The following is an 8,515-nucleotide window of genomic DNA, read 5'->3' as shown; positions in this document are numbered from 1 at the left end:
TCCTTCCTAATTTTCGATCAATCCATGCCCACTTGTCATAATTCCCGTAACTTCTCTCCACTCATATTACATATAGAAAAACGGAAAATCCATAGCTGGTCGTAGACAAGAGAGAGGAGAGGAGAATCATACAGCACAAGAAGAGACCAAAGGAAAACATATTTTATTCGAGGGTTGCGGGCCTTCTGGTAAATTGTATGTGAGAGAGAGTTTTCTTCTCTTTATACGCACTAATATATGTCGGAGATATGATTTGATATCGAAGATACAATCTAGGATTGGATTTGGATTGATTGATTGAATCAATTAGAGATCACAATTGATACCATAATTTTTTCCTTTTTCTTTTGGTACCCAGGGAACATCCGTGCGCCGCTTCGTGGTGGAGTAAACCTTGGAGGAGCAGTAGAGTCACCACCATCCTTACTGCCCTTTCCTTTTTTTGTTTTTTACTATTCATACATTACACTATAAATACCAGTAAAGAATGCATCTATCCATAGACCCAGATCAGGAAAAATTGTTCAAAAAATCATAAACCTATCACACCTTTTCTAATTTAGTCATAAACCGTCCAATTTTGTCAATTAAGTCGTAAACATTTTTACATTTTATTAATTGAGCCAATCTAGTAAATTTTGGCCATAAATTGCTGATGTGAATGGTCGTTCTAACTTGGTAATTTTGTAATAATATTTAATGTTGAATTTTTATGCTTTTTTTTTCCAGGTTTGCAAAGAAGGCCAACGAGGGTAGCCAACTAACCCTCGTTGGCCTCTTTGACGAAAGTGAGGGCGAGCGAGTCCTCGCCCTCGTCTCGAACCAACGAGGGCGGTGATCTCGCTTGGAGCCTCACCGGCCGGATCTCGGTGAGGGTGTTGTGGCCTTGGTGGGCTTTAGGTGAGGGCTCACACGCCTCCCTTTTGCCAACGAGGGCTTGCATGCCCTCGCTTTCACTTGCAAGGGCGTTCGGTGATCGCCTTAGGCTAGCGAGGGTGGCTACCTTGGCCGGCCTTCTCTCTAAAAAAAATAATAATAAAAAGAAAAAAGAAAAGCATAAAAAATTTGAAAAAATTTGAAAAATTTGAAAAAATTAGGAAAACATTATTAAAACGCTGAGCAAACCATGTAAGTATCTTCTGGTCAAAATTAGTCGGATGAACACAATTAGCAAAATGTGTAAAGGTTTAAGATTCAATTGATAAAATTGTAAAATTTAAAATTGAATTCAGAAGTGTAATAGGTTTAGGACTTTTTGGGCAATTTTCCCCCTAGATCACGATTGTGTTTCATCAGTTTAGATTTGAAATTCCTCTAGTCGATCGGCACCAGCTAGAGGTGAGGGTCGGCGAGGTCAAGTCTCTCTTAGTAACGATGATGCCACTGTCACCAGATCCTAGCCAAGGCAAGGGTCGACCATGGGCATCAATACATCGGGAGTGGTTGCTTTCGGTTTTCGTTTTGTTCGAGCTATGTTTTGGTCACTGAATGTGATTATGGTGAATTTCTCATTGTTGTTACTTTTTTAATTATGTCGATTTTTTTGGCACATGGATGATATTTTAAATTTTAAATCATTATAATTATTAATCTGATATGTAAGACTTTGGATATTTTTCTTTTGTGCAATGAAGGTGATTTAACGGGAGATCTTGGGCGTGATGACGATAAAGTGGTCCTTCATGACCATTACACCACAAGCCCCCAACAGGAGATTAGTTAGTGCTGCCTCTTTTATTCTCCAAGAGCCAAAGGCTCACCAAAAAAAATGGCCACCGGCCATTTTCCCGCTAGCGAATCTAGGAAGTCTTGAAGATGGGATCCATGTCTAAAGTACTCAATAGTCTTTTTTTTTTTTTTTTTTTTTTCAAAAGAATTGTTTGTTATAAACCCATTACTCCTTTTGACATTCACATGGAAAAGCTAGGCATGAGGCTAAATTCCCTTATGTATACTTTGGTGCTTGCCGCGCTCGTCAGGAAGGGCAGGTAGGTTTGGCGCTGTCGATTTTCTATAAGCTTTTGGATGGTTCGAAGGGGGCGGTTTCAGTCCGGAGCACGGTCGCAGGCAATGATCTGCTTGTCGCACTTAGGAAGGCGGATATGAGAGCGGAGTTCAGGGAGGTGTTTGATAAATTGAGAGCAGAGGGAAGGATGGATTTGACTTGCATGCTTGGGGTTATAACATTTGTATTCACGTGTTCGGATGTTGGGGCGATTTGCCGACTTCTCTGCACCTTTTCGAGTAGATGAAGGCGGGGAGTTCGGGTTTGTGTAGCCATCCTCTGAATTTTAGGAGATAAAAGAAGATGGCAAATTAGATACGGAGATTTGGCTAATTATCTAAAGAAAAACGCATCAGCTTAAGTTTTCAGTTTTGATTTGCATCTTAAGATTATAACATATCACAAGCAACGATGTGTTACTGACATGTTATTCCATAGCCAAAAGTTCTGAACATTATGATGGAAGTCAAAGCCAGCCGATCGTGCCTGTAACTTGCTTATTTTTGTTTTGGTTAGGAGGTTTGTAAAAGTAAGATCTTATTAGACAAATTAAAAGTCAAATAACTTGACTAAAAGAAGCATGAAAGTGGACAAAAGTAAAATTTATCCGTTGCAAGTACCATGATAAAAGTGAAAGAAAAAAAAAAGTTTCCATTTAGATATCATCCCTTTGTTACTATCCCAACCTAGAAACATAGAACATTAAAAGTCAAATAACTTGACTAAAAAAAGCGTGAAAAAATAAAAAGGGCTTCAATTTAGATATCATCCCTTTGTTACTATCCCCACCTAGAAACATAGAGCATCGTGTCATGGCCTAATGAATCGACACGATCGTTTCAGAACGAATGCTATGATCGATTCATAATTGAGCGACCCTTAACCTATCTCTAAAAAACAAAGGTTTTTTCGAGTGTTCTTGAATATTCTTATGGTGGGCAATATAGTAATTGTACACATATATAATAATTGTGAGTAGATGGTTGAGAAACGTAATCTCTACCGTTATATTAGTCTTATACTTATATATACAGGGGTATCCTCCATTTATTTGTATTTCATTCACAATTGAAATATATTTGATAACTTCTCTTTAGAAGAATAAAGGGTTTGAGATACTATGCCTTTATTCATTATGAGTGTATGTTTTGGTGCCGCTTTGTTGTAAATATTGGTTAAAGCTCAATATAATTACATTTAAAACATTTACAAAACCATCTTATTTTGCAATTTACATCTACACAATTAGGCCAAGTAATTTCCGTGGCACTTTTTTTTTTTTTTGGGGTCTAAAAACGGATAATATATTAATATCGCTAAGTAGAAGAGACATTTAGCATATTGTTGAAAATACAGAAGATCTTGCAGAAAAGGAGGAGGGTATAAACCCAGTTAGAAGGGGGGTAATCCGCAACTAGATTCACTTCCCTTTTGCAATGGACGATCTGTAGATTAGGGCACCGACAGAGAAGCGCCGTGGTTTCTTCGACTAAGGACCTTATCTCCCAAGGCACCAGATTAGGGTTTCGAATGGCATCCACAAGAGGTAAGCAATCGGATTCCATAATCATTTGATCTACGGCCTTTCCTTTTTGCAGCAAGAATTGAAGCGTTAGATTAAGAGCCATCACCTCTGCTTGCAGGGCCGAAGAGGCAGTGGCGGATTGTGCAAAACCATCGATCACAATGCCAGAGAAATCTCGACACACGCAAGCACCAAAGCTTCACTACAATCGTACTGGTAAGCTGCATCTATATTGATTTTGATCACTCCTTGATTCGGTGGACGCCATCGTTGATCTGTTTCTGCCTGTTGCAAGCTTCGTCTCGGTTTCACCCCATAATAGCATCTACTGGACTTGGCGTTTGCTAAAGCTGTCTGCACGACCTGTTCAGGGTTTGGTTGCTGTTGGCGAAAGATGAAGTTGTTGTGGGCTTTCCAGATTTGCCAAAGGATGGATGCAGTTGTCACCAAATCTAGTAAGCCGTCTCTGTTTTCAATTAAGTCGACCAACCATGATTCTATCCGATGAACTCCACGGAAATGTTGCTTGATGTTGATTGCTGGGTTGAACCAAACATTTTGAGTCCATGGGCATAATAAGAAAATATGTTCTGGTGTTTCTGGGATCTGATCATTGTACATACAGCAAACTGGATCTGATAATATGTGTCGATGGTATAGATTTTCTCTAGTTGCCAAAGCGTTATTGCAAACTGACCAAAGGAAAGATCGAAGTTTAGGCGTAGAATTCATTTTCCAGATAGCATTCCATAGTTTGCGAGGCACCTGAAAGGAGGAAGATGCGTGATTATGACTGTTCTTGATTTGTTGTGTTCTTATGTTGTTGTAGTAGCTTTTTACAGTAAATGTACCATTCTGCTTTCCTCTCCAAATGAGCCTATCCTCAGTGTATTGTGGTCGAATTGGGATAGAAATGATCTCTTCCACTATTTGAATATCGAAGCTCTGCCATAGGAGGGTAGTATTCCAAGCATTGTTGTCTGGAATTAGAAAATCTGCTACTTTTTCAGGTTCTCCTCTAGGTGCAGGTCCACCGATAACCCCCTTGGCCAGCCATCTATCCTCTTGAATTTTAATATGTGTCCCATCACCCACAGACCATTGCATATTTTCTGCTATAGATTTTCGGCCTATCAGTATGCTTTGTCATCCCCAGGAGGGTCTTGTTCCTTTGGTTGCATGCCAGAAATCTTGAGAGTGAAAGTACAATCCTTTTAATAATCTGCTATAAAGTGAGGAAGGTTGCTGAGATAGCCGCCATGCTTGCTTACCTAGTAAAGCTTTGTTAAAAGCAATAAGGTCACTAAAACCCAATCCGCCATCATCTTTCCTACTTTTAAGAGCATCCCAATTCTTCTAGTGTATACCAGACTTGATGTTGCTTGTTTTCCACCAAAATCTTGCGATTTTCTGTTCTATTGTTTTGCAAACTGACACAGGGATTTTAAAAATAGACATTGCGCATTGTGGAATTGCTTGAACAACTGTTTTTATCAAAACTCCCTTACTCCCTTTTGAAAAGCTTCTCTTTCCACCCTTCCAGCTTGGAGTAAGCTTGGAATGTACTCGACCCAGGATCCACACAAACATCTCCTTTTTAGATTTTCCCCAGTTTGAAGGTATTCCAAGATACTTGCCAATTCTGGCTAGATTCTCTTGCAAGCCGAAAGGACAATCCTTACTAAAAAACATGCTAGATTTGTTTCAATTTACTGCTTGTCCTGTAGCTAAACAATATTAGTTCGGAACATTAGCTAAATTCTGACATTCTAGGAGTTTCCCTTCTAGGAAGAAAATGGCATCATCTACGAAAAATAAATGAGATAGGGTAGGACACCATCGGTTTAATTTGATACCTTTAAGATTTCCCATGTTCACTGCAGTGTTGATAAGCATAGATAAGGCATTGGCCATCAATATAAACAGGTACAGATATAGTGGGTCACATTGCCTTAGACCTCTAGTTGGATGAAGATAGGGTAAAGGTTCTCCGTTAAATTTAACACTCAAAGAGATGGTTGTAATACACTGTAATACCTAGTGTACCCATCGAGCGTGAAATCCGAGCTTTAGGAGGTAATCTCTGATAAAATCCCATTCCACCCTATCATAAGCTTTTTGCATGTCTAACTGAAGCACTGTTTGAAACTGTTTTCTCCTTTTCCTTGTCTTGATTTGGTGAAGCATCTCTTGAACCACTATGATGTTGTCTTGAATTTACCTCCCATTGACAAAAACACTTTGTTCTGGCGCTATCAGCTCTGTTAGCCAGGGCTTGAGACGATTAGCTAGGACCTTGGAAATAATTTTGTAGATAAAATTACAAAGGCTGATTGGTCGGAATTGATCAAGCCTTTCTGGGTGGGAAATTTTAGGAATTAGAGAAATATAAGTCCGATTATAACCAGGTTGCATCACCTAGTTTGAAAAAATTGTTGCACAGCCATGATAATATCATCTTGTAATATATCCCAATGGGATTGATAGAATTGGCCATTCAAACTATTAGGCCCTGGGGCTTTAGCTTCTCCTAACTGAAAAACTGCAATTCAAACTTCCTCTCTAGTGACATATGCTACTATATTTTCATTCATCTCCACTGTCACCACTGGACTACATTTGGCAAAGGTTGGCCCATAGTCTCTATTACCCTGCAAAAGCGTATAAATGTTTGAAAAAATGCGAGGTCAGCTCCTTGAGGTGGTTCGGATCACGTACCAATCTATGTTGATCATCCTGCAACATGCTTATTCTGTTGCGCTGTCTTCGTTGAATTGTAGTAGCAGGAAAAAACTTCATGTTCCTGTCTCCCCATTTAAGCCAATTTACTCTTGATCGCATTGCCTAAAATTGTTCCTCCTGCTGCCATAACTTGTGGATTTGCTCTTTCAGGTTGGTTATCCTAGCCTTGTCATAATGACCATGAGGCTGATTTGTTAGATTTTGGAGCTGATACTGAAGGGAATCTATCTGGTGTCTAGTGTTGGTGTATTTGGAACGGCTCCAATTTGAGAGAGCGGCAGATACAGCACTTAACTTTTGGGGTAAAGTCGCTGCTCCAAACTGGTGAGAAGCCTAGGAAGCAGCAATTATGGAGCGGCACTCCTTGTCCCGTAACCAGTAAGCTTCAAAGTATAAAGTTCTTTGATATTTAATTCGAGATGCTTCAGTTGATAATAGAAGTGGGCTGTGATCTAATCCAAGAGCTGGTAAAGCGAATACTTCAGCGTGAGGGAAGGTTAGTCTCCATTGCTTAGTGCATAGCATTCTGTCCAAACGTTCTTTCACAATGTCTTCTCCATCTCGGTTGTTAATCCATGTGAATGCACTTCCTTTGCTACCCAGATCCATCAAGGAGCAATCGTTAAGGAGTTCACGGAAAGAAAACATTCGGTGAGGTTCGGCAATACGCTTTCCGACTTTCTCCCAAGGATACAAAATTTCATTAAAATCACCTACGCACAGCCAAGGTAGGTTATTACAAATATTGATTTGTCTTACTTCCACCCATAACTTTTGTCTGAGATGATAAACTGCTGGAACATGTAAACAGGCGAGGTGCATAGCTAAACCAAATTCCAAGTCCGTGCATATAAAGTCTAGAAAAGCCGAAGAGTGTTGGGCCACCTTCAAGGACACCTGGTCATTCCAAAAAACTGCTAAACCACCTGCCAAGCCTATTGGATTTTCTATAAAGCTTTCTGAGTATCTAAGTTTCCTTTGAAGGTAAATAAGCTTCCTTTCTTGGTTTTTTTGTCTCCATCAAAAACAAAACATCAGGCTTTTCCTGGGTCACTAGGACCTTAAGAGCTTGAACTGTCAGGGGATTGCCCAAACCCTGACAATTCCAACTTACTAACCTCATTGTTCACTTGATGGCATTTTAGGGCCAGCCACCAAGGCCCAACATGTAGGATCATCTGCCGCAAGAATGGGAGTATCTTGTAAAATGGATTCATCGAGTCCTTCTTGTAGCTGAGTTCGAAGATCATGAGTGTTAAGTCGTTTTGCTTTCTTGATTAGGCCTGATCTTGCATTCAAACGTGAGCTGCTAACTTTCTTTGACTTGAAAGAACCTGCTACCATGTCATTGATTTTAAGTTGTTGCTGATATACGGGTAGCTTGTTAGTGTCCTCAACTCTTCTTGAGGATTCCTCGACTAGAGGTTGCCACTGTAGGGGTTTTGCAGCTGTTATAAGTTGATTGCACTCAGGCACCTCCATACTCTGTTTGTCTTTTTTGTGTTGTGCTTGGTCCACATAAGCCAAAGGAACATGATCCTGAGCAGCAATGATAGCAGATGAAGGTTGAGGAGTCTCTGGTATGGTCTCATTAGAATCTTCCGGAGGGTGATTTGGCTCGTAAAAGGTACGGCAAAAGGGGCTGTGTTCCCGTACCTCTGCTCGGAGCCATGGGTCATAAAACATGCTATTTTCCTTTCATTTTGCTTTCGTCAAATGGAAACTCTTTAGGGTACGTTGCATAGTGTTCTAGTTTACCACAAGAATAGCAATAGTGTGACAGCCTTTCTGTGGCATCTTATTTTGAGATACTATTCCTCCTACAGAAACAAGTGCTTTAAACATTTAAAAACCATCTTATTTTGCAATTTACACCTACATATATAATCAGGCCAAGTAATTTCTGTGGCATCACTTTGCGGCTAATCATGTGTGTTCGAAGACCGAAGACGCGTGTTCAACCACCCACTGACGACACTAACAACTATTCAAAATTCAAAGCCTCATCTTTTTTTCACGGATATAATTATCTGAACTTTGAAGCCTCACGATGAAGTCGCCTCTACCTCTCAACAGCGGTGCTAATTACGATATATCATGGAAGCAAGGCACGCGCAAGCAAAACCCTCGTATACGTTGATATATGCCACCGCTGGAGAAGTCAACGCGGACTGGGATTATGAAACAAAATTCAACCACACTTTTCTTTTATTTTATTTCTCATTCCCACAAGGCGACAAATT

The 8,515-nt window shown here is 40.0% G+C and overlaps 1 long non-coding RNA gene across 2 annotated transcripts; it reads left to right on the top strand.

The window, feature by feature from the left end:
- Positions 1 to 3,366: 3,366 nt before the first annotated feature.
- LOC120287558 lies at positions 3,367 to 7,664 on the top strand. Of its 2 annotated transcripts, none has more exons than XR_005545682.1 (7): positions 3,367 to 3,551; positions 3,649 to 3,746; positions 3,902 to 3,985; positions 6,423 to 6,768; positions 6,876 to 7,000; positions 7,084 to 7,256; positions 7,418 to 7,664. It is a non-coding gene; the product is annotated as an uncharacterized LOC120287558 (long non-coding RNA). The 2 variants fall into 2 exon arrangements; XR_005545681.1 differs by having other exon boundaries at positions 3,826 to 3,985.
- Positions 7,665 to 8,515: the final 851 nt, after the last annotated feature.

Source organism: Eucalyptus grandis, chromosome 8 (genome assembly GCF_016545825.1).
Source record: "Eucalyptus grandis isolate ANBG69807.140 chromosome 8, ASM1654582v1, whole genome shotgun sequence".
In the NCBI taxonomy this organism is placed as follows: domain Eukaryota; kingdom Viridiplantae; phylum Streptophyta; class Magnoliopsida; order Myrtales; family Myrtaceae; genus Eucalyptus; species Eucalyptus grandis.
The sequence above is the reverse complement of the archived record's forward strand: the minus strand, read 5'-3'. Positions and strand labels throughout refer to the sequence as shown.